Source organism: Monodelphis domestica, chromosome 6 (assembly GCF_027887165.1).
Source record: "Monodelphis domestica isolate mMonDom1 chromosome 6, mMonDom1.pri, whole genome shotgun sequence".
Classification (NCBI taxonomy): domain Eukaryota; kingdom Metazoa; phylum Chordata; class Mammalia; order Didelphimorphia; family Didelphidae; genus Monodelphis; species Monodelphis domestica.
Window position 1 is genome coordinate 216,990,515 of NC_077232.1, and position 26,048 is coordinate 217,016,562.

At 38.9% G+C, this 26,048-nt stretch overlaps 1 long non-coding RNA gene across 1 annotated transcript in view; it reads left to right on the plus strand.

Annotated features, from left to right (window-relative positions):
* Window positions 1-10,633: 10,633 nt before the first annotated feature.
* Window positions 10,634-26,048, plus strand: part of LOC130455088 (uncharacterized) — a 112,142-nt gene continuing 96,727 nt past the window's right edge. Inside the window, exons 1-2 of the long non-coding RNA XR_008912965.1 lie at window positions 10,634-10,737; window positions 11,592-11,861. This is a non-coding gene — a long non-coding RNA (uncharacterized LOC130455088). The remainder of the gene's footprint in view (window positions 10,738-11,591; window positions 11,862-26,048) is intronic.

Genomic DNA, 26,048 nt, shown 5'->3' on the forward strand with positions numbered 1-26,048 from the left:
AATCAACTAAAAAGCTAGTGGAAATAATCAACAACTTTAGCAAAGTTGCAGGATACAAAATAAACCCACAGAAGTCATCAGCATTTCTATATATCTCCAACCCAGTTCAGCAGCAAGAATTAGAAAGAGAAATTCCATTTAAAATCACCCTAGACAAAATAAAATACTTAGGAATCTATCTGCCAAGACAAACACAGGAACTAGGCAAACACAACTATAAAACACTTTCCACACAATTACAATTAGATCTAAACAATTGGAAAAAACATTAACTGCTCATAGGTAGGATGAGCTAACATAATGAAAATGACCATCCTAACCAAACTTATTTACTTATTTAGTGCCATACCCATCGAACTACCAAAAATTTTTTACCGAATTAGGAAAAAACCATAACAAAGTTCATTTGGAAGAACAAAAGATCAAGGATATTAGGGAAATAATGAAAAAAATGTGAAGGAAGGTGGCCTTGCAGTACCAGATCTCAATCTATACTATAAAGCAATGGTTATCAAAACAATATGGTACTAGATAAGAGACAGAAAGGAGGATCAGTGGAATAGATTTGGGGTAAATGACCTCAGCAAGACAATCTATGACAAACCCAAAGACCCCAGCTTTGGGGACAAAAATCCACTATTTGATAAAAATTTCTGGGAAAATATGAAGACAGTGTGGGAGAGATTAGGTTTGGATCAACACCTCACACCCTACACCAAGATAAACTCAGAATGAATGAATGACCTGAACATAAAGAAGGAAACTATAAGTAAATTAGGTGAACACAGAATAGTATACATGTCAGACCTTTGGGAAGGGAAAGATTTTAAAACCAAGCAAGACTTAGAAAGAGTCACAAAATGTAAAATAAATAATTTTGACTACATCAAATTAAAAAGTTTTTGTACAAGCAAAACCAATGTAATTAGAAGGGAGGCAACAAATTGGGAAATAATCTTTATAACAAAAACCTCTGACAAAGGTCTAATTACTCAAATTTATAAAGAGCTAAATCAATTGTACAAAAAATCAAGCCATTCTCCAATTGATAAATGGGCAAGAGACATGAATAGGCAATTTTCAGTTAAAGAAATCAAAAATATTAATAAGTACATGAAAAAAGTGTTCTAAATCTCTTCTAATCAGAGAAATGCAAATCAAAAGAACTCTGAGGTATCACCTCACACCTAGCGGATTCGCCAACATGACAGCAAAGGAAAGTAATGAATGCTGGAGAGGATGTGGCAAAGTTGGGACATTAATGTATTGCAGGTGGAGTTGTGGAATTTATCCAACCATTCTGGAGGGCAATTTGGAACTATGCCCAAAGGGCACTAAAAGACTGCCTTCCCTTTGATCCAGTCATAGCACTGCTGGGTTTGTACCCCAACGAGATAATAAGGAAAAAGACTTGTACAAGAATATTCATAGCTGCGCTCTTTGTGGTAGCAAAAAATTGGAAAATGAGGGGATGCCCTCCAATTGGGGAATGGCTGACTAAATTGTGGTATCTGTTGGTGATAGAATACTATTGTGCTCAAAGAAATAATAGAGTGGAGGAATTCCATGGAGACTGGAACGACCTCCAGGAATTGATGCAGAGTGAAAGAAGCAGAACACAGACACCAATATACTATGGTACAATCGAATGTAATGGACTTCTCCATTAGTGGCACTGTAGTGATCCTGAACAACTAGGAGGGATCTATGAGAAAGAACACTATCTACATTCAGAGGGAAAACTGTGGGAGTAAAAACACTGGAAGATTAACAACTGCTTGATTACATGGGTCAAGGGGATATGACTGGGAATGTAGACTCTAAATGAACATTCTAGTGCAAACATGAACAACATGGAAATAGGTTCTGATCAAGGACACGTGTAATACCCAGTGAAATTGTGCATGGGCTATGGGAAGGGTGGGGGTTAGGGAGGGAGGGATAGAATATGATTCTTGTAACTGAGGAATAATGTTCTAAATTGACTAAATAAAATTTAAAAAATTAAAAAATAAAGAAAGTGAGACAATATTCCTTAGGCTTCTGGATTGTAGGAAAAAAGTAGTTTAGTCTTGGAATTATAGACTATAAGGACTCAAAGAAAATAGGGAAACCTGTTTTTTTCCAGTCTAACCCCCTTATCATGTAGAAGAGAAAATGGATCAGGATAGAAATTATTTACACAAGAGAAGATATCTAATAAGTGAGGGAGCCATGACCCTAGGACCCCAAGGCTGGAGTCAAGATGGAGGCTTAGAGACCGCAACAGTTCAGACCTCCATCAACCCTTCCTCACCAATCAAAAACACAATGCTTTGAAGGGAATGAAAACCAAATCTAAGAACAGGGCAGAGCTAGGGAACCCTCCTCCTGGACCCAACTTAAAAGATATTGCCCCCCGCCCCTAGCCTGAATTCTAGAACATGTGGGTTTAAGGGGAAGGCAAAAGGAAGGTCCCAGGACCTTTCCCCTACCCATAGCATAGAGCCTCTAGCAGTGACTGGAATCTCATAGCAGGTAAGGCTGCTAGTCCACAGGGAGAACCTTATTGGCAAAGTTGTACCAGGCTCAGGATGTAGAGCACTGGAAGCATAGAAGCAGTTGGAGAAACACAGAGCAGGCAGCCTAGTTGCAGCCAAGAGCTCCATCTTTCTCCCCACCACTCTTTTCTGGAGGTTGTGGCCTCAGGGCACCTCTAGCTTTGCAGATTGACTTCTCTGTCCTAGCTCAATCTCATCAAAAAGGAAGATAAGAAGGCTTCAGAGGGCAGAGAAGTTCAAACTCCAACACCCCTCCCCCACAGACTGATCTAAGAGCCTTGTTGACTGAGCTCCAAGAGCAAAAGCTGCAACAAAACTACAGGCAACAACCTTGACCACAAGGCAGGAAGCCTAGCTCCTTCTCAGCTTCTGCTGTCAGCTGGGGAAGATCTGACTAACCTGATCAATGAGAAGAACACAGAAGAAGTCCCTTCAGGACAGAACAACCCAAACCCACAATCCAGCACATAATGAGAGGAGCAAGACCACAGGCAACTACAGGGGTGAAAAGAAGAGGGAAATATGAGTAAACAACATAAAAAGAAAAAAAGAAATTGTAATCGACAGCTTCTATCCAGACAATGAACGAAGAGCAAAAGGAACAGAGGAAGATCAAGGAACACCAAGCAAAAACAGAGAAACTCCAGCAAACTGGACAAAAGCTTTGGAAGAATTCGAAATACAATAAAAAAAAAACAATTAAGAGAGGCTGAAGGACAACTGGGAAAAGAACTTAAAAAGCAAAAGAAATCATCTGGAAACAGAAAATAGTATCTTGAAATCCAAAATTAATCAGCTTGAAAATGAGGCAGAGGAGATGAAAAATAAGGCAAAGAAGATGAAAGATGACCTCACAGGACCCCAAGGCTGATCTTTTGGTTCCAATATGCTTTCTGCCATATCACAGCAATTTCTTGACTTGCTTTAAGGGTGACAAAGTGACTTCACATCCATTATCTCATCTGACCCTCAAAAAGAAGATAGGACATTGACCTGGGGAACTCTTGGGGTGGGAACTTGCTCTACTAAGTGACCAGAGTTTATGATTTAGTTGGTCAGGTCCTTGGAGAGTAATTTCTTAAAGCATATGCACTAAAACTTTCAGTGACTTGTCCAGAGTCACACAGAGTGTCCACTTTGCCATGCTGTCTATCTAAAGCCTATTATGCAAGTGTAATTGTTGTTGTTTTCTACAGATACAATAATAAACTGAGGATTAGAGAAATCCTGGTCAATATTTTGCAATGTGTAAACATGAATTCTGATATTCTAAGGTGGCTAGGTCATGCAGTGGGTAGAGGACTGGTTCTGGAGTCTGGAAAACTCAGTTCAAATCAGGCCCCAGACACTTATTGGCTGTGTGATCCTAGTCAAGTCACTCAACTCTGATAGCCTCAGTTTCCTCAACTGTAAAATGATCTGAAGAAGGAAATGGCAAACCAGTATCTTTGACACAAAAACCCCAAATGAGGTCATGAAGAGTCAGACACGACTGAAATGACTGAACAAAGATTTGAATTCTAATAGTCTACTTCCAAATTTACTGCTCTTTTCCCTAAGTCTTACTGCTCATTTAGAACAATAAGAACTTCCACTTTTCAGTAATTTTGTGACTGGCACATAATAGGTGCTTAATAAACATTGATTGATTGATTGATTAGGTGATTCCAATGACAATCCTATTAGCTAGGTGATAAAGAGTATGGTTCACATTTGTTTAATGTTTAAAGGCTCACAAAGCACTTTCTTCTCAAGACCTTTTAAGGTTGGCAGGGCAAAAATTGCTAAGTCCATTTTTTGGATCTCAAAACAGAAGTGAGGTTCAGTGACTTGCATTAGAACCCAGCCTCTGAAATAGACCTTCTAATTTTAAATCCAGGGTTCTTTTCAATGACCCAAACTGATTGGATAAAGCAATGTTTAATAGCATTAGATGCTACTAAGCAATCTTAGAATCATTTGCTACGTGTGCTACTAAAGAAAACTATATATGAAAACAAAACAGTCCCATTGGGTTTTTTGTTGCTTCTAAGACTTATTTGCACATTGATATATTTAAAAGGATACACACTTCTACCCAAAATAAGAGCACAGGCATTTAGTGCAGATGTTGTCAAATAGGGGAGGGTTTGTAATTATAGTCTGCAATTTAACTTCTACATTTTAAGAGATGCCTTGTCAAGAAAAACAAAAGAGTCCATCAGATCATTTCCCCAGGCATCCCCATTACTTCTATTTTTTAGCTGCCAAAGAAAACACACCAATTAGAGTTCTAATTTATTAGGGTCATGCATTAGCTGAAAAGGAAACCGTAAGAAATAAAGATATAGCTGAAGCCAGAAATTACTCAAGGTTGAACTGAGGGAATCTGATCTGTCTTTTAAACAGACCAATGGCAACGTGCCTTTAATGTACCCAAGCCAGATGAGCTAGACATAGTTCCTGCTCAATGGATTTAATCTTAATTAGTGAAACAGGAAAGATAGAAATGTAGAAGACAGAAATTCTAAATAGGCGGGGTTAGCATGCATAGATTCTGAATGAATAAGAAAGCATTGTAGGGGGTAGTGCAAAGAGAAAGAGATGAAAATAAGAAACAGACACAGAGACTGACATAGACACAGAGATACAGAGAGATACAGACACAAAGAGAGAAACACAGAAAGACAGGCCAAAAAAGGAGAAAGAGGCACAAAGACAGAGAGGTAGACATAGAGAAAAGACAGAGACAGAGAGACAGACATAGATGCAGAGATAGAGATACAGAGAGACATGGGGAGAAAAGACAGACATAGAAAGATAGACACAGGGAGAAAAGACATAGACACAGACATGGAGAGAGACACACAAAGACAGACAGATGCAGAAATAGAGAAAGACACAGAGAGACAGACACAGACAGACAGAGACACAGAGAAAAGACATAGACAGATAGACACAGAGAGACAGACAGACAGAGCAGACAGACACAGAGAGACAGACGCAGAAATGAGACACAGACACACACAGAGACACAGAGAGAGACAGACACAGAGAGACAGACAGACACAGAGAGACAGATGCAGAAATAGAGAGACAGAGACAGAGAGAAAGACAGACACAGAGAGAGACACACAGAGAGAGGGATAGAAAAGCACATTTATTCTGTGCTATGTGCCAGGCACTTGGGCTAACCACTGAGAAGAAAAATATCAGCAAAAAAGCACTGTCCCTGTCCTCTAGGAAGTTAAATTATTTTCTTTTCTTCTTTTTTTAAAAACCCTTACCTTCCTACTATCTTAGAATACTCTATTGATTCTAAGGCAGAAGATTGGTCAGGGCTAGGCACTGGAGGTAAAGGGACTTGTCCAGGATCACACAACTGAGAAGTGTCTGAGGTCAAATTTGAACCCAGGACCTCCTGTCTCTAGGCCTGACTCTCCACCCACTGTGCAACCCAGCTGCCCTCTGGGAAGCTTTATTCTAGTGGGGAAAGCTGTTACCTTAAGGGGAGGCTATGTGAGAGCAGGCAAGGCAGTTGACAAGGAGGAGGAGAAGTCTGGAGAGGGAGGAGTGGAGGCGGTGGGAAGCGAGCACAGCCTGGGCACCCCATGAAACGATCATGATGCCACAGACTCAGCAATCAGGAGAAAGGGTCCCAGGGCATAGAGGCACCTCCAGAGTCCGGCCCTAAGAGTGAGGACTGGAGCTCAGAGTGACTACGTATTGAAGGAGCAAATAGCAAGACAGTCCCTTCTTCCCCAGGAGCTCCCACTCTAGCGGGGCTGGGGTTAGTGGATAACACACGCAGGAAGGTTCAGCAGCTTTGACCATAATAGTCAGGCAAATTAATTAGTAGAGGTTTGTTTAAAGTGGGCCTGGAGTACTTCTGGGTCTCTCCTGTGCGTGATCTCAGATGAATGGCTCATTGTTTTCCCATTCAGTTCCACTGGACAAGCATTGATCAAATGTCTCCTGGGCGCGAGGTGCCGTGGTAGAGTGAAGAACGGACAGATCTCAAGTTCAAATCCTGGCTCTGACTTTTACAAGTTGTTTGACCTTTGGCAACTCACTGAACGGAAAGCAACTTCCCAAGAGATATTTATTCAACCACGCATGGGCTGGTGAAAGGAGTTCTCACACATGGAGTTTTTCATGCTGAAAAAGATGGCAGTTCACGGTACATTCCCAACTGCTTTCCTCATAACCTTATGACAGAGGGAAAGGCGCATAGTCAGTGTATGAAGCTTTGGGGGCCTAGCATTGGATGCCAACAACAGTTCCATTTTAAAGATGAAGAAACGGAGGACAGGGAAGTTAAGTGATTCATCCACCGTTATATAGTGAGTAAATATAGAAGGCCAAAAGCAAACGCAGCTCTTCAAATTCCAAGTCCAGTGCTCCTTTCAGCTGCAAAAATGCTGCTTTCCCCTCTGTGAGTCAAACAATAACCCTTCACAAGACAGCTTGTCCCTTATGAAATCCGACCTGTTTCTATTTCCAATCTTTGAACAATGAGTGATGAGAAGACCTGTTGGGTAAAATAATGGAGTCAAGCTGAGAGGCCTATTGATTAGTCAATCAGACTGTATAAATTAGTCACAGACTACATGGCATCAAAACATCTGGATGCAAAGGGGGGGGAAGCTATCCAGATGTTTTGTCTATAGGATGCCAAATTCCTCAAACACAGTCATAATATATGGTATTTTCAGTTGACCCTTTTATTTTCTTGAATCTGTTTTTTCCTTTAGACTATTCCTGATATGAATTATGATGTTTGCCGAACTCTTGGCATTTTGCTTTCCTAAGTTTATAGCACTTATTATCTTTGAGGAGTTTACTGTCCTCTTGATTTCAATGAATTTCAAAACTTTTCATATGGAGCTATTTTTATTTTTAGCCCCATTCTCCCCCTGCTTAGATTTCCAGAACAGGCACTACTTCCCATTGCCCTCTCTCTTTCAGAGTGGTGCGGCACCTTGAGAGGCAGTGTAATGTAGCAGAGCTATCCTAGAACACACGGATTCAAGTCCCACCTCTGACATATATTGGTGGTGTAACCCTGCGCAAGTTGGCTAACTTCTCAGGGCTCTAAGCAATTCTATAAGACTATAACCTAGAGTTAAAAAAAAAAAAGTTGTCATTTCTGTGACGTTTGATTCTTCATCACTCCATTTGTTTTTTGTCTTGGCAAACATACTAGAATGGTTTGCCGTTTTCTTTGCCAGCTAATTTTACAAATGAGGAAACTGAGGCCAACAGGGTTAAGTACCTGCCCAGGGTCACACAGCTAATAATTGACTGAGGCTGCATTTGAACTCATGAAATTAGCTTTCTTAATTCCATCCCACAGTGTCATCTAGATGTATCATAATATATCGAGGAGGTGCCAACCTGCATTGGTAAAAAAGAGTTTTGTTCACTTTGAGATTCCCTAAATCAGTGTTTCCTAAAATTTTTGTTCCATAAACTCCCTTCAACAAAATGTTGCAAAATCCCCTGGGTAATTCGATATACTAGGTAGGACAGTGGATAGAGCACTAGCCTTGGAATCAGGAAGCTTCATCTTCTGAGTTCTCAGCCACTTACTAGCTCACTTCATCCTGTTTGACTCAGTTCCTCATCTGCTAAATGAGTTGGAAAAGGAAATGACAAACTACTCTAGTATCTTTGCCAAGAAAACCCCAAGATGGGATCAAGAAGAGTAAGATTCGACTGAACAGCAAACTAATGATATTCTTCACAATTATTATATTACTTAAAGTGTTTTAAAGAATTTTCAGAATTAATTGTCAGCTGAATCCCCTTAAGGGGTTTGGAAACCACTAAATGGGACCCACTGCCCCAGACTAATGAAACCACAGGTCCAGTCTCTCCCCATAACCTGCGGTTGATGGTTCCCATGGTCACTGTTCTCAAGAACTAAGATTGCTTCTCAGGATAACAATTTTTCCTCCCTAGGATTCTTAATCTAATCAACAAGTCAACAGCCTCTAAGGGGAAATTTCCGAATGATGTTTTTAGGCACCCACTCCTATTTCTGTCTTTTTATGGGATTAAAGTTTTAAAGCTTTCGATCCAATGCAAGTCAACAACTATGTCCTAGGTGTCTACTTTGTAGAAAGGCACTAAAAGAGGCCATTTAATTCTACTTCTGGTCATTTGCAGTTCTTTGTCTTCACTTTTATTTAATCACACTCAGATTATGAATGGTGCTTCAGAAGGAACACAGGAACACAGAAGGAAGCACAGTGGTTTCAAGTTTTTTAGGCATGCAAAAACAAGGCTAAATCACTCTCCAGTGTTTTTAAAAACATGTAGAAAACAAAACAGAAATTAATTAAATTCATTTTTAAAAAGCTTAAAAAAATGACATTTACAGCAACTGAAAACAGGAAAAACACATTTGCAGAGTACACAGGATCACATATTTCAGCTGTGGCCTGGCTCAGTTTCTAACCATTTGCTTTATTTATGCTACTCTTTTTTACAAAACATGAAGCTTTCATGGTCTAACCCATTGGTACTAGCTATCCAGTTACTAAAGGTCTAATGAACACTTTCTTCTATTTAGTGGTAGCAAGATGTAGTGAAAAGGAGATTCCTGGTTTCAATCTTGCTCCTGGCACTTACTAGTTAAGTGATCAGTAATAATAACACCTATTTCACAAAGTTATTGAGGATTATATAAGATATTTGTTAAGGACTTAGAAGAATGCCTAGCAATTCATTGTTCAGTTGTTTCAGGTTTTCTGTGACCTCATTTGGGGTTTTCTTGAGAAAGATACAAGAGTGATTTGCCATTTCTTCTTCCCCAGCTCATTTTACAGATGAAGAACCTGAGGCAAACAGGATTAAATGACTTGCCCAAAGTCACCGAGTTAGCAAGTTTCTGAGGCTAGATTTGAACTCAGGAAGATGAATTTTTCTGATTCCAGACCAGCTGCTCTGCCTGAAAAATAGCAGGATCTTAAGAAATGCTGTTCCTCTCCTGCTTTTATGCCTTCTAAAGTAACAACCCTGAGCATAATTCTTAGCTCTCATTCTTCTGATTTTCACCCCATTTTCTCCTTCTCTTATCTTAACTGCCTTTTAATGCTCTAAACAGTTTAGCTACCCCAGATTGTTCCTAATCTTCTCTTAAGCCAGCTCTCCATGGTTGAATGAAACACTTTGACTCAATATTTTACAACCTGACTTTTGAAAGAAGTCAGCCCTCTGTGCAAAGTGTTTTAAATAATTAAACTGGCAAAGAGAAAATCAATTAAATAATCTGAGCCCAACACAAGGCAGATTTCTTCATGTGTACTCCTGTAGAGCAGGAAAACGTTAACCTTTACTGTTTAATGGAGTAGGATTTTATTTTACATTTTTATTTGTTTATTTAAAAATATTTTTCCATGTTTCCATGATTCATTTTCTTTCCCTCCCCTTCCTCTTTTCATAGGCAACAAGCAATTCCATGAAGCAAGATTTTAAATGAATAAAATAAATTACATTTGATAACAAAGGAAACTATATTTAAAAGAATTTATCACCATTTTTTAAAAAGTTCACGGACTCCAGGTTAAGAAGTGTTGTGTCAGGGGAGTTCTGCTCCATAGCTCTCTTATGCTAGAATTCTCTCAAGTCAGATTTCTTGCTACATGCCACTGAACATTTAACACAACAACTTTTATTTTGCTTTAACACAGCAAGAACATACAGCAAGGGCACAGTAGCCTTAGCTTCTCTGAATGGCCCCCTTCCTTTGCATATGGAAATAGTTCCCTATTGTAGAGCTGGGTAAAAAACCAAATAGCCCGTAGGCAAAAAACTCACCAAGTCTGAAAACTGGGGACTTTGGGGGACTACTATAGGTCTTTTATGGTCTTGCAGAGAAGCTAGAGTCAATCAGGTTTCAGATATGGAGAGAAGGGCGGGTTTAATTGGGGAAGTCGGGGCCAATCAGAGTCCAGATACTGAAGGGTGTGCAGTTCAGTTGGAGAAGTCAGAGCCAATCAGAATCCAGAAGTAGTTTTTTTTTTTTTTTTTGGCGTCTACCCTTAATTTGAGTGGAGGAGGGAGGGCGGGGCAGGGGCAGGAAGTTGTGTCAGAGAAGCTCTGACCAATCAAGTTCAAGGGTAGCGTTGTTTTCTTTTAGGTTAAACTTCGGCTCCTAGAGGATGGGAAGAAAGGAGTGTCAGGGAAACCTACTTCCCATACACACTGTCAGGTGATTTTGTGAGGGAGAGAGTCGTTTCTTAAGTTACTCCTTGAGCTGGGGGCCTCATATGGGGGCTATGACAAATTCAGTAAACTCCAGTGGGTAATATGGAGGGATCCATTTCATATATCCCTTGCGACTCACATAGAGGTTCTTGCAGAAACTTTTTACTGATTCTCCCTAATTGTCAATGGTCTTACCATCTTCAAATTATCTTATACTGTTTATAAACAGTGGAGAGAACACTTAGCCTGGAGTCAAAGACCTGAGTTTAAATCCTGATGTACACACATCCTAGTTGTGTGACCTTGGGCAAGTCACTTAATCCTGTTTGCCTCAGTTTCCTCATCTGGAAAATGAGCTGGAAAAGGAAATGGCAAACCACTCCAGTATTTTTGTCAAGAAAACCCCAAATGGGGTCATGAAGAGTCAGACATGACTAAAAAACAAAATTACATATTATAACCCCCAGGAAAATGTAAACTCCTGGAAGGCAGGGATCATCTAAACTTGTGTGTGTTTTATCTCATGGTGCGCTCACTTAGTACAGTCCTTTGCATATAGTAGTTCTTAACAATCTCTCATTGAATTGAAAATGCCTGTAAAAGAATTTTGATTGAACTGATCTGCTAAATCTGTTAGTCAGCATGGGAAGTACAGCTCTTGCTGGGAAACAGCTTTTATGTAACCCTTCAAGAAAAGGCATACCTACATATGCAACTATTCAAATATTAAATTGTGAATAATCTCCTGGGCTAGCATAGGATCTTTTCCCAGAGGGCTCAAGAACACTAATAGGGCAGATACATCCTTGATTGGTCTGTGGGGCAGAGGATTCAGGACCTTTTTTGTTCTCTTCAAAGCCCTTCAACTGTTTCCCATCTTGTTCTCATCTCATGCAACTCCTCTGAACTCTGAAGTCATCACCTGGACTTCAAAGGGAGCCCTGCATTCAAATGAGTCCCACAGGACAAAGAGGATGAGAAACTACGCTACAATCAACTACATTCTTATCTCATTTTTGCGACTCCCTGCAGTATTGTTAGGAAAGATTACCCAAGGGACCCTCCTGGCCTCATCTTGGATGTGTGATTCCCCAGGAATCAAGAAACCTGACAGCAAAATTGACTGGGGTAAGTACTTCTTTTTGTCTCCATTTCTACTTTTATAAAATATGACCATGGAAAATCATTGAATTCATAGGCAGGAAGATCTTTCTTCCTAGAAATATAGAGCTAGAAAAGCATATTGACTGTCATCTCACAGATGCATTAGAATTGTGGAGTCCTTGAAAAATAAATATTATTGAACATAATTCTTTTATTTAATGGTCCTATAAAAGGCTGGCACAAACTCTTAGTGGCAAGACCACCAGAAGTTTACTGAGAAACTCTCAGAGACTATAGACGACATAAGTGTCATTAAGTGATATTAAGCAGTTCCAATGAGAGATAAAGGTAGAACAGGTAATGGAGTGCATGCTGTGATTTCAGGAATGGCAGGGAGGTTTTCCTGCCTCCCAAAAATACTTTATTCCCAGACTGCATGATTCCTTAAATTCCAGGCATTCTTTTAGTTCTGGGTTTGACATTCTGTTATAACATAAATATGTCTCCTTGTTAAAGTCTAGTCAGTCAGTCATTTACCCCTCAGTGTGATTGAATTTCATATCCTCTCCTGAGAATGTGTTTTAACAAGGAAGAAGAAAGCAAGTAAAGGGAACAAGTGTCCACTGGAGAATAGTAGGATGCCAATGAAGAAGCAGGGAAAAGTGCAGAATAGGATACTGGGAACTCCATAGCCAAACTTTACTAATGTCACAATTTTGATTATTGTAGTGATGGTTGGAACTGAGGAACAGGTGAGGGAGTTCAGAGTATATATCTGAAGACTTATAAGTCATTAGGACCATGAATGGAGAGCTGGTCAGACCACCTTTCCTACCTCTTCTCATCTACCTTCCCATCTACCAGTTAAGAGAAGAAAGCAAAATCTTTTTTTTTTTAAACCCTTACCTTCTGTCTTGGAATCAATACTGTGTATTGGCTCCAAGGCAGAAGAGTGGTCAGGGGTAGGCAATGGGGGTTAAGTGACTTGTCCAGGGTCACACAGCTGGGAAGTGTCTGAGGCCAGATTTGAACCTAGGACCTCCCATCTCTAGACCTGGCTCTCAATCCACTGAGCTACCCAGCTGCCCCTAAGAAAGCAAAATCTAAGAAGTGCCTTCTTGAAGACAGAATAGTGCTCCCTCTAGTTGAGTTTTCCACCTGTGTTAGTAGCCCCAAGGGATATTTTGTGGAAGAACTAGTACAATTTTGAAGAAAATACACAGTGGAACATTTAACAAAGGAAATAAAAGCACAGTAAAACATAGATAATATTGCAATTTAAAACTAAGTCAACATACAGCCTGCAAAGATCTTTATGCAACGCTTAGTGGTCCACATTTTTATTCAAGGTTGACACTTGGCTCAGAGCACTCTGTGGATAAATGACTTGTCCAGGGTCACAAAGCCAGAATGTGTCAGAAATGGAACTTTAACCCAAATCTTCCTGGTTTCAAGTCTAGCTCTCTATTCAACATGCCACAGCTGATTGTTGTCCTTTGGACTTGATGAAGACCAAAATGACATCACTAGTGTTATCTTTTTACTCTTGTGTATAAATTGGATTTAAGTGAGCAGAGTTGCACAGTCATAGGCCTCACTTTCTCTTCTAGAGTCATAGAAATCCAGTGGCAAGACAAAAGTCAAGATGACTGGTCATGGTTCAAACCACACTATACAGTTAGTTAGCTAGCTATGTGTGGTATAGCTAGATTGACAGATCTATCTAGATAAATATGTACATATGTATTAAGGCACCACTTGTAACAAGAGGCTTCTCCCCATGTGTAACATAGGAGTGATTATTGTGTGACTTAAAAAAAAGGCAGAATCTTAACCTCCTCTCTTCCTACCCTTCTCTAAGAGAGACTTTCCTGCCAGGAGGGGAAAACAGAAAGTAGAAGTCTCAACCACTCTGCTCTCCTCAGAAAGAAAAAGTACTGGGCTAGAATTATATATATCTGCTCACTTATATATTATAAGTCTACAGGATGTGAGTTTCAGGTTCAAGCTAAATTCTGATTGCTGTTCTTTATTGGAGGAAAGTAATAGTGCCCAACTTGTTCTCATTCCCACCAGAAGCCAATTCTATAATGAATATATTTGATACAACCAAAAAACCCATTCACCCAAATTGGTAGCAAAATAAAAACCAGAGATAGTATACAGAAAAGGATATATACAGAGAGAGAGAGAGAGAGAGAGAGAGAGAGAGAGAGAGAGAGAGAGAGAGAGAGAGAGAGAGAGAGAGAGATGAAGAATGTCAAGTCCTTTCATGTCTTTTTAGTGTCTTTTCCTTTAGCAACCTAAAGTGGTATGGTCCTCTTCCATCTTCTCTCTGGAAGTTGGAGGCATCTGAAGAGACTTGAAACTTGAAGAGAACTAAAGAAACTCTTCTTATTCTCATTAGCTCTGCCTGACTTTTGATACAGATCAGAGACATTGATCTGGTAAGGAATTTAAGGGTTTGACTAAAATCTATGAGAATTTTAAGATAATACTGTGATCACCAATTTTAAGATTAATATGACCCAAGTCCAAATGACTTTCAGTAGCTTTATTTACAAAGAGGTGGAGAGAGTTAAAGTAGAGAAATGTGAAAGAAAGTAGAGTAAGAAGTCTAGCTTATCACCCTAAATATTCCTCCTGTCCCCAGCTCAACCCATACAGGGATTCTTAACCCCTCAGCCAGAGGACTTGGTGTTGAATTAAGCAAGGATTCAACCCACATGGCCTCCTCTAAGAAGGGGAGGCCTCTCTGGAACTAATCTCTCCAGAAGCCAGGAAAGGAAGGTCAGCTTTTCACTCACCCAGGTGAAGCTCTAAAGGAGAAGATCCAGGAGCAGTCTTACCAGAAGCAGTCCAAGATCCAGAGTCTCAGATCCAAGCTCCTACCCTTCCAAGATTCAGGATAAAGACCTCTTGCACAGGAAGTTCATCATCTTTTATAGTCCTTTTTTAAACATCACTTCCTGTCCCTTCCTCCACTTTATGGGGATCAATTGCAGTCTTTAAATTTGCTTAGCACTGCCTAGGGGGTAGTCAGTCATTTCTAAGTTGTTACCCACTTCAGCAAGTGGCTTGTGAACCTCCCCAACTTAGTGTTAACTAGGAATGTCTATGCTTTTGGTTGATTAAATTTAAAAGTAGGCAAGGGGAGAGTCAATCCCATCTTCACAATCCCTCCTATGATCCTTTGGGAGACTACTCTCCCTAATGGAGCATTTAAACATAACTATCATATACCTCTAAAAATTCTAACTAAAGGTGCATACAATATTGCACTTTTCTAACAGAAAAACTACAATAGTTGGAGATAAGAGGGAAATAGGGGGAGAGAGAGAGAGAGAGAGAGAGAGAGAGAGAGAGAGAGAGAGAGAGAGAGAGAGAGAGAGAGAGAGAGAGAGAGAGCGCAAAACCAATGTTTGCTAGGTGCATTGACCAAAAGCTAATTAGGGGGCATTACCCTTTGGCATAAGAGTTTATATTCAGAATAAATGTGTTTAATCCCCTTCAGTTCAATCATTTACATCCCAATGTTCATTCTGGATCTTCTGATTCAGTGTAGGTTTCTTTATGACACTTTCTCTGAACAGTTCATTTTTTTTTATTCAAGGAGTTAGCAAGCTTTTTTTCCTAAAATTTTTTCTCAAAAAGTTTTAAATCTTGGATTTTATGAAAATTATATAATCTCCATCAATAAGAAAAGATTCCTTGGGGGCAGCTGGGTGTCTCAGTGGATTGAGATCCAGGCCTAGAGACGGGAGGTCCTAGGTTCAAATCTGGCCTCAGACACTTTCCAGCTGTGTGACTCTGGGCAAGTCACTTGACCCCCATTGCCTAGCCCTTACCACTCTTCTGCCTTGGAACCAATACCCAGTATTGACTCCAAGATGGAAGGTAAGGGTTTAAAAAAAAAGGAAAAGAAAAGATTCCTTTAACAATGGGCTTTGGTACTGGAGTAATATATGTATAGATGTATGTATTTATACACACATACGTATGTAGGTATATATATGTATATATATCACTTTATAGTTACAAAGAACTTACCTTTTGATTTTTATACAAGCTCTTTGAGATAAACTTATAAGAATCATTATCCCCATTTTTATAGATGAAGAAACTGAGGCTTTTAGAGAACTCAATAGCTTGCTAGATATTTCTATTGGCATTGGCACTTCAGACTCAAGATAAACAAAATCAAATTCATCATCCTTCTAATATCCTCCTAATCTTCCAAGCTACAAACCTTGGATATATTTAGAATTCTTTTGTCTGTGTCATCCTTCACAACCAAGTTGTCAAATTCTATTGGTTCTACCTTTACAATATGTGGCATTCTACCTTTCTTTACAATTTCTATTTCAACTGTATTCATTTAAGACTTCATCACCACTCTGGACTATTGCCTTCCTGCCTTTACTATCTCCCCTTCTCTGCAGAAACAAATCACAAAATTGTATTTGGTGTGATAGATTATCAAAGTGTGATGCAAAAAAAAAATACTTTATATCTTCATTTTAATGACATGTTACTACAACAAATCAAAAACTGAAAAACTTTAAGCAAGGTCATGGAAATCAGGAGAACTTTGGGAGATGGCCATTTCATTAATTGGTTTTCATATTTGTTTGCTGCCTTATTTTTCTTACTGCCAATTTCCTTTTAACAAGAGCACACACTGAGTTTTCTGCCATTGTGCTAATTTTTAAAAAGCAGGGTTTTTTTCTGCTTTCTAGATTAATTTCGTCAACCCTGGAAGTGTCACCTTATAGCCATGTGTTATGTAAGGCAAGCCTATATTTAAAATGCATGAACCAATTTTTATTTGCAATGATGCAATATTGTTGAAAGGGTAGGTTGGAGTCATGGAGGTGGAGAAGGGATTTGAAACCTAGGCTAAGAAGCTGCTTTAAATATATATATATATATATATATATATATATATACATGTATATATATATATATATATATACATATAATAGAGAATTGAAGGTCTTTTTAAGTAAGTCAGTGATATGATCAGACCTGTGATTATAAAGGTTATTTGAATAACTGTATGAAGGATAGACTAGAAAGAGGAAAGATTAGAGGAAGAAAGGCAAACGTAATGACTGCTGAAATAGTCCAGGTTACAAGTAATAAAAATCTGAACTCGATCTAAGGCAATATAATTAGGAAGTGGAAACCAGACAGTTGAAAAGTAACAGGGTTCACTGGAAAATTTGCTGGATTTAAAATCAGGGAACCTGGTTTCGAACACAGTTACTGTATACGGGACTTTGGTCAAGTTACTTAACTTCTCTAAGTCTCAGTTTCCTCATCTATAAAGTGGGGAGGGTGGACTAGATGGCCTTATAATACTCTTTCCAGCCCCAGACCTGTGATCCCATAAGGCACTATGGAGAGGGACCTATAGGACCTGCATTTTAGATATTATTTTTCTATCACTAGGATATAGTTTTTACCAGGATGGGCTTTCAAGGACTTTGTGTATTCAGGTTGAGTTCCCATACCACTGACCACAGTTTAGAAGGATCCCATTGACTACTCTAAGGGCAATATTTTATCCAGTGTGTGAAATGCTGGGGAAGTTGTGTCTCCAAAAGAGAGTCCACCTGAAAATTACCTAAGGGACTATTTATTTTTGTTTGTTTGTGTTTTCATCCAGAGGTATAGGAAGGTGTCATTCATGTCCTAGACACATCTTAATTCCTAGGTTTTTTTTTCTTATTGAGCTTTCTTAATTGGAAGAAAGTATGCTGCTGCTGATTTATGGACCACTCACTTGTGCCAGGGATCATTTTAAATGTACACAGCTGCTCTGGCTAGAGTTTAACTTGGCAGATAGCATTAAATCCTTGCATTGGGTCATTTGTTTGTATATGCATACAATAAGCTCCTTGTGCAGGTTCTTCAGAAATCCTTGCAGGAATCACTCTGAGCTATAAGTAGCTTCACTTAATGATTTATGATTTTGGAGCTGAGCCAACCAGCATTTTCAATATGAAGGATGAGAGCATTTTATACTATTGATAAGATCCCGAGGAATCCCAGAGACAGTCTGGAAGGGAGAAGTTTCCAGAGTAAGAGACAGAATCCTTGTTTGGGGGAACTGATTTCAGGAGTAGATAAGAGAAGGTAGGACAAGTTCATCCTGAAACTGGCCCTACTTTCTCTCATGTTGGCGGTCTCTGGGGAAGCTGGCAAGAGAATGCGGATGATTGAGTGCCAGCCCTCCCCTCCTGGACCGACCCAGAGAAGTCCTGTTGATAGTGAGGCGTCTGGCATTTGTAAGTGGGCTGTGCTGTCTTCAAAGTCAAGGCCAATGAACTGTGTTTACACCTAAGCTGCCTCTTGCATTCAAAGACGATAACGTTGAGTGCGATTATCTAGGAAGAAGCTGTGTGGCGCAATAGAATGATCTGTGGATTTGGAGCTAGACTTAGATTCAAGTCCCAATTGCTACTCACTGCCTGTGTGATACAGAGCAAGTCATTTCATGTCTCTGACCATTTGTTTCCTCATCTGTAAAATGAAGACATCAGACTAATGAACTCTTGGAGTCCTTCCAGCCCTCAGTCCCTTTTGCAGTGGGTTGCAAATAGGGCTAAAAATACCAAAGAGCAGCTAGCAACCTGTAAATACGGAGACAGGCTCCCTTGGCTTTGTGGCTCTGGCTCACTGGCCTCTCAAGTTTCAACTGCCCTTCTTAGAGAGACATCCCATCATTGACCGCACTCACGCCAACTGATCTGGTTCCTGCTTCCTGTTTCTCCGCATGCCACAAGTGGGCTGCCTTCTGTAAGACTGTTCTTCACCCTCCCCTTGGTTAAGTGAATTCTGAATACAGAATTAAAGAGGTGGCTGAGGGTCTGTTCACTTCAATGTACTCCGTGGCTACTTCTGAGGTACCCTGGCATCTATCCATCCTTCCCTCTGAGACTGGAGGGACAGCTGCTTTTCAGTCCCTTTTTGATGGTAAGTTCATATTACAGAGTATAGGAATTGTTTCCTCTGCAAAATGAATATTTTAATTCAAACCTATTTTCCCCACTTGAGTTTTGTCTATGTGGCAACTGTGTTTTCCACTTTAAAAAAAGAGGCTATATCCCTTTGTTCCTCATTCACCAAATTCCATCTACCATTTCTATGATTTTGCACCATTGGCCCTCATGGCTGGAATTCATTCTCTCTTCACCTCTCCCTCATAGAATACTTTTCTTGGGGGAGGGCAGGGAAAGAACATGAATCTTGTAACCATGGAAAAATATTCTAATTAATCAATTAAATACATTTTTCAAAAAAATTATTGAAATCATCCTTTGGACTTGATTGGATCAGGAGACTAAAGGCTCAGGCTGCTGACATCAATTGCTGGTCTTCTAAACACAAAACATCTACAATACATTGCAGGTATTCTGATATTTGGCTAGGAATTCGGCATGGAGGTTTCACTCAACTTAATTAGCTCAGATCTACTCAATTGACACATCTTTGTTGAATAACCTTCTCCGGCTATGGCTAAGTAAATCTTTACTTGTTAACTACTGAATGATCTCAGTTTCTCAGTTTGTCCCAGGTTCAAACAGAAACTATATGGGAATAATCTGAATCAGGTCCAGTACAGAATTTCCTTCCAAAATAAAAGCCTTCATTTGTAATAAATAAGTATCAGTTGGTTTGACTGAGAAATGAGTTTTTTTAAGGAAATACAATATTACAGCTACAACGAATTAAAATCCCAACCAAGAGCAGTGTGGAGTATATCCATTGCCATGCATAGTCTAGGATTATGAAATAGACAAAGAACAATGTTTGTACTGTAAAAAGAGCAATGTATTTACTGAAAAGCCAGTTGTTAACTAAGTTGTGAACTGGATATAACCCCATATTTCTAAAGTAAACATGTGGAAAGCAGGACAAGGCCAAAACTTACTACAGGTTTCCCTTAATCCTAATCTAGGCAGTTGTTCCCTAAAGGAAAGGAGATTTAGAAACAGCTCTCCTAGCCAGAACCTTAGGGCCCTGTTGCTAAGATTTAAAACAGCTTCGTTCTATTTAATTTAAGGAGAAATTAAAATGTTTTTTACTCACCCGCTCTTGCAGCTGTGTTTTGAAGCTGAGTTAGCACGTTTAAAAAGACTGACTGATTTGAGCAAGTAATAAAGAGAGAAACAAAAGAGATTTCACATAAATTTGAGGGTTTTTGTTACAACCTACGTGGTCAGCCAAAACTGTGAATGTTTAAAAAACTGTAAAATGCTAAAACTCTGTAAAGGATAATTTTTAGTGTTTTGACTTAAAATCTAAAATAAGTGGTCGCCATGGGAAATTCCCAAAATATGAAAATACCCAAGTCAACTGGGATTTTATGGAGATTTTAATTAATAAAGAAAGAAGGATTTAAGGGAAGGGGAGAGAGAGAGAGAGAGAGAGAGAGAGAGAGAGAGAGAGAGAATTAATTAATTGCTCTGACTCAGGCTGATCCAAGCCATATAAAAGGGCCTAGGTGAGCTTAAGGGAGATCGAGTTAGTCTTTATCACTCACCACAAGATCATCTCCAAGCTGGGTTCTTTCAATCCGAACTGAAATCCTCTCCAAACTGAATTCAATTGCAAACTCAATTAAAAATCTCCCTCACATCAACTCGGAACTCCAACTAACAAATTACCTCTTACCCCTTCCTTTTAAAGAAATTTTCTCTTATGCCACCTCCCCTAAATTTTCACGTCTACCAATCATAGTAGATGCTTTTTTCCAGGACTGCCCATTCTTAGTTCTCATCTTCTTTTGTTCTCACCTTCTCTAGTTAGATTAAATCCTCTGAGTACTTCACACCTCTTTTGTTAAGCTTGCCTTTTGTAAGTTGCTTGACCTTTTAGTGATTAATTTAACCTTTATAGGTACTTAGCACCCTTTTGTATTAGATCTAAAAATAGACCTAGCTTAAGGTTCTAGCTTTACTATAAGGTATGAGTTAGGGACTTTTCATTGTTCAATCAGGAGTTTGCAACTTTATCTTCTCCTAAGGCACTGTCTGAGTAGGTGGAGTAATTTTAATTAAAATTAAAATTAAAAGTTCTCAATACATTCCTGATCAAGTACCTCCATTGTTAAAAATAAGGAACAGCTTAATCAAATTTTCTTAAAGTAGAGTCTGAGTAGTTTTAAGATTCATAGCCTTAAAGTCTCTATTTGCTAAATGAGGATGATGACATTTTTCAGTACTTCAAGAACTTGTGATTTCCTACAAATGTGTACTTTCCCAACTGATTACAACTTCTCCACTTTTTAGGTTTTAGTAGACTGACTTCTTGACTTGCTGAAGGGAAAAACAAATTTTTACCTCATAGGGGCCAATTTTCTAATGATGACCCTCTCAGAATTTGGCTAGATTGGTCCTTGGGTAAAGGATATTTAGTTTGCCACTGCATCTATACTCAAAGACTTTCTTAGATTTGTAGAATTTACTTTATCTCACACTTTTCCTCTTTATTTACTCTAAATTCCAGTCAAACTGATTATGCTCTGTCCACTATCAGACCCTGCTATTTACTTTCTTTGTATTTTTTACTCACTGGATTCCTTATGCCTGAAATGCCTTCTTTCTTGGGTTGTTGAATTCCTACCCATCACTAAAAGCCATCTAGACAGCCATTTCCTCTATAGAACATTCTCTGATCCCTCTTCCCCTCGAAATGCCACCTAGCACTTTCAGTTCTGTAATGCATTTATGAATAATAGGGTGTATTCTAGCTTTCTTTGGTTTCTTATTTAGATCCTAGACTCTGGGAGGGGAAGGGCTTGATTGATGACATTACCATAACTACGAAAATATGGGAGTGTTCAAACTGTACTGACAAGCTTGGGAAAGAATCCATAGTCAAAGGCTAGGGTACCTACCTTACAAAGGATACTAAAAGGATGGTTCCTGCCCAAGTGTGGGTCTTCTTGGGAAAGGGTCTCTGATACAAAGGGAGAAACTACTTAAGACAAAAAGAATACATTTGCTTAGTCCCACCTAACTGGGATTGTCATTTAACTTAGGGTCTATTATTCAGTCTGAAACTGCTAGTCTGAGATTCCCTTCAGGATGGAGTCTCACAGGAACAAGGACAAGCTTTGGGGTCTCTGCCTTTCAAGCTGACTAAACTTGGGGTTCTCTTAGATTTTACTAGGCTACAAGTTTGGGGGTTTCTAGATTCCACGTTGACAGAATATTAGGGAACACTAGGGAGAAACATGAAGGCCAACTTTCCTACCCTCAGTGCCCTACATATAATAGGAGTGTTCAGAGAGATATTTAAAAATTAATCCAAGGGTAGGTTTAAATATTAGCTACTCCCTTCATCTCTTTGATGCTTTGAAAAGAAAAAAAATAAAACATTGTGTATTTTGTTCTCAATTGTTTCTGTTTTCCACATGGAGTTAAAATATTGGGTAACCATCTTTATTCACCCAATCATAACACATTCTTTCATCCTTGCAGGCCTACATACATTCCCCTCCCCACCTCTCTTCCCCAGTGGGGAATCTGTCTTCCCATTCTGTGGTAAGAACAGGAATTGGGCCCCATGACTGTGACCATCTTAATGAAACATGGAACTGAAAATTATTTTGGATCTTCTCAATCTAGCATTCTTTATCTATTCTGAATTCTGTGTAAGCCAAGTCTACATAACACCACCATATGCAATCTTTCTCCATATGTACATGTTGGCAAACAAATAGAACTCTTGTAGCCAATTTTAGGTTTTCTGGGTGGCCCATGTTTTTATTGTCAAACTGAGTGATTCACTAAGGTGCTGCTTTTTTACATCTATACCTCCTTCCTACCTTGCCTATATCCAAAAAATCAAAGAAATTGTGTCTAGGCTAGTATTTGCCACTGTTTGTGTAGCTGAATTCAAATGTAAGCACTTCTAGTTGTACTCCTTACAATAAACAAAAAGCTAAGTCACCTACAAATGATGGCTTTTCATTCATTCATTCATCATTCATTAAGTACTTATTGTGCTAAGAACAGAATACAAAGACAAGAACAAATCAATCCTTGCCTTCAAGGGGCTTACATTCAATTGTCTCTCAGGGTGAGTGAAGGAAGAAATGAAAACACACACACTGGTTAATATATATAAAATAAATCCAAAGTAAGTACACATTTCAGTGGAGAACTAACTAAGAGGGGCACTGGAATTGGACAGCTAGGTATCTCTATGAATGGAGTACTGGGTCTAGAGTCAGGAAGACCTGAGTTCAAATGTTGCCTCAGACACTTTGCTAGCTGTATGAACCTGGGAAAGTAATTTAACTAGATTTGTCTTCGTTTCCTAATTCCTTCAAACACTATAAAAATATGATGTGTTAGTATGATCTAGTTCTCTTGTACTTAGGACCTGGCTTGCTTTAACTTTAGTATCTGAACCCAGTTCTTCATAATTCATCCAGCTAACTCTCCATTGCAGTTAGTCAACAATTGCTTACAACTTGTAGTCTTTTTAAATTAATTTTTTTATCTTGATTATCTTAATTATCTTGAACTCAGTAGACATCAATAAATTGGAGCATTTCCACATATACAGGAGAAGAGGATTGTATTTAAAATCAAGTCTCTTAAATACAGTTGCATTTAAAAAAAATAACACTGTATTCAACTTACAGTCTCAAGGAGCTACCTAGGGCACTGAGAAGAGTATGTCCAGGATCATGTAGCCAGTAAGGGGTCTAAGGCAGACCCCTTGTCTTGAACCCAAGTCTTCTTGGCTCAGAGGGAAGCTCTATACCTACCATACCAAGTCCTCCTATCTGCCTCTCAGCACTTCTTAAGACCATGATACTTTAGAACTGGAAGGGACCATGTTGATCACCTTGGCTAATCTCCTTATTTTAAAGATAGGGAAGCTGAGACCCAGGGAGGTAGAGATGTACTCAAGGCACTCAGATAGTTGACGCAGTGATATGATTCAAACTCTCAATCCAATGGGTTCTTCCTCTCCACTGGAATTATCAGAGCTTGGATTCTGCTGGTGGAGATTTGTGTAACCCAGAATAATTTCCCATGTCATAAAGAGGCATTGAAATACTATTTACATGGAAGATACTGGACTTTATGTTGAAGTCAATTTAACCACTGCTAATAGATATGAAAAACTGAAGTTTCAGATCTTTTTATTTCTTATGGAAGTCACAAGTCTAAGTCAAACATAGTTTCTTCTAACCTCTCTCAAGTGTAAGTTTAGAGCTTTTTCACACTTGCAGTCAAATGGATTAGGTTTATCCTTTACTTTGTACATAAATTTGTCCCAAGTAATATAGTCAAAAGGGAAATTTCCCAAGCAGCAGTGGTGGGTTCAGAATCATTTGTCAAGTTAATGATGATATATTTTCTTGCCTTGAATAACGTCAGCTGGAAAATGTTACATTCCAAGCTGCAAAGTGAAGCCAACCAAATAGTTCCCAACAAACAAATGTTCTGACTGCAGGGGAGCAAAACCCCCCAGTCTTTTTCTTAAGGCCCACATATTTTGTCAGGGTCCTCCTGTCACTGGAAGTATTCCCAACAAACGAATACCTAAAGGGAAGCATAGAATTTGGTGTCTTGTATACATGCTTTACACAATCACGGAGATGCATTTAAAGGTATACATTTTTTAAATCTGTTGATCACAATGGAAAAACTGAAAATAAAGTGGGTGCTCATAGTTTGGGGAATGAATGGACAAATTGTGACTATGTATAAATGGAACAGAATATTATTGCACCTGAAGAACTGAAGAATTCAGAGAAAAATGAAAATATTTATATGAGCTGGTGTAAAGAAGAAAGAACCAAGAGAACAATATGCACAATGACAACAATGATGAAGAGAGCACTAAAGGCATAATAAATAGAAAGCCCAGTCTTGGTTCCAGAGAACATTTTCCTTCTCATGGTAAAGAGGTGGTGGGTTGCACATGTGGAAGACAGCATATTCTATCAGATGTGGTCACTGTGTTGGCTGGTTTTGCTTAATTGTTTTAAGAAAAGTCCTTTGGGGAGGAAGTTATTGGCAAGTTGCTCTGGTAAAAAAAAATGTCAATAAAACAGTGTAAAAAGAAAGTAATGCTGTGTTTTGTTCAGTATCTTTAGTTTTAGTAGAGAATCCCGTCCGTCTTTCTGGAGTCCTACCAAGATCATTCACTTAGCACTCCTCTTATTCTGTTCTCATTTGTATGTGAAATGCTAATCTTATCTAGTGCTTAAAATTTAGAATAAAAATATTAAGAAATAATATCATAAATTTTCAAGAAAATGCCAGATATTTTGTTCTTGCTTTAAAGTTACTCCCATTGTTGTGCATCTACAACCATCCGACTTCTCTAGAGATTGAATTAGAATATTTGATTTTGTGACCAGACAAGGTAAATGCAATTGAAACTTCCCAAACTTGAGGACTCATTTAAGAGAAAAGTTCATGATTATACTTATTTATTACAAATGAAGGCTTTTATTTTGGAAGGAAATTCTGTACTGGACCTGATTCAGATTATTCCCATATAGTTTCTGTTTGAACCTGGGACAAACTGAGAAACTGAGATCATTCAGTAGTTAACAAGTAAAGATTTACTTAGCCATAGCCGGAGAAGGTTATTCAACAAAGATGTGTCAATTGAGTAGATCTGAGCTAATTAAGTTGAGCGAAACCTCTGTGCCGAATTCCTAGCCAAATATCAGAATACCTGCAATGTATTGTAGATGTTTTGTGTTTAGAAGACCAGCAATTGATGTCAGCAGCCTGAGCCTTTAGTCTCCTGATCCAATCAAGTCCAAAGGATGATTTCAATAATTTTTTTGAAAAATGTATTTAATTGATTAATTAGAATATTTTCCCATGGTTACAAGATTCATGTTCTTTCCCTGCCCTCCCCCAACCCTTATCCCATAGCTGACTCACAATTCCTCTGGGGTATTACATGTGTCACTGATTAAGACCCATTTCCATACCATTGATACTTGCACTTGAGTGACCATTTAGAGTCTACATCCCCAATCATATCCCCATCAACCCTTGTGATCAAGCTGTTGATTTTCTTCTGTGTTTCTCTTCCCACAGTTCTTCCTCTGAATGTGGATAGCATTCCTTCTCCTAAGTCCCTCAGAATTGTCCTGATTTCAATACTTTTAAAGAAGAAACTAGTCTAATTTTTATGGGAATAGGAGTTAGGGTA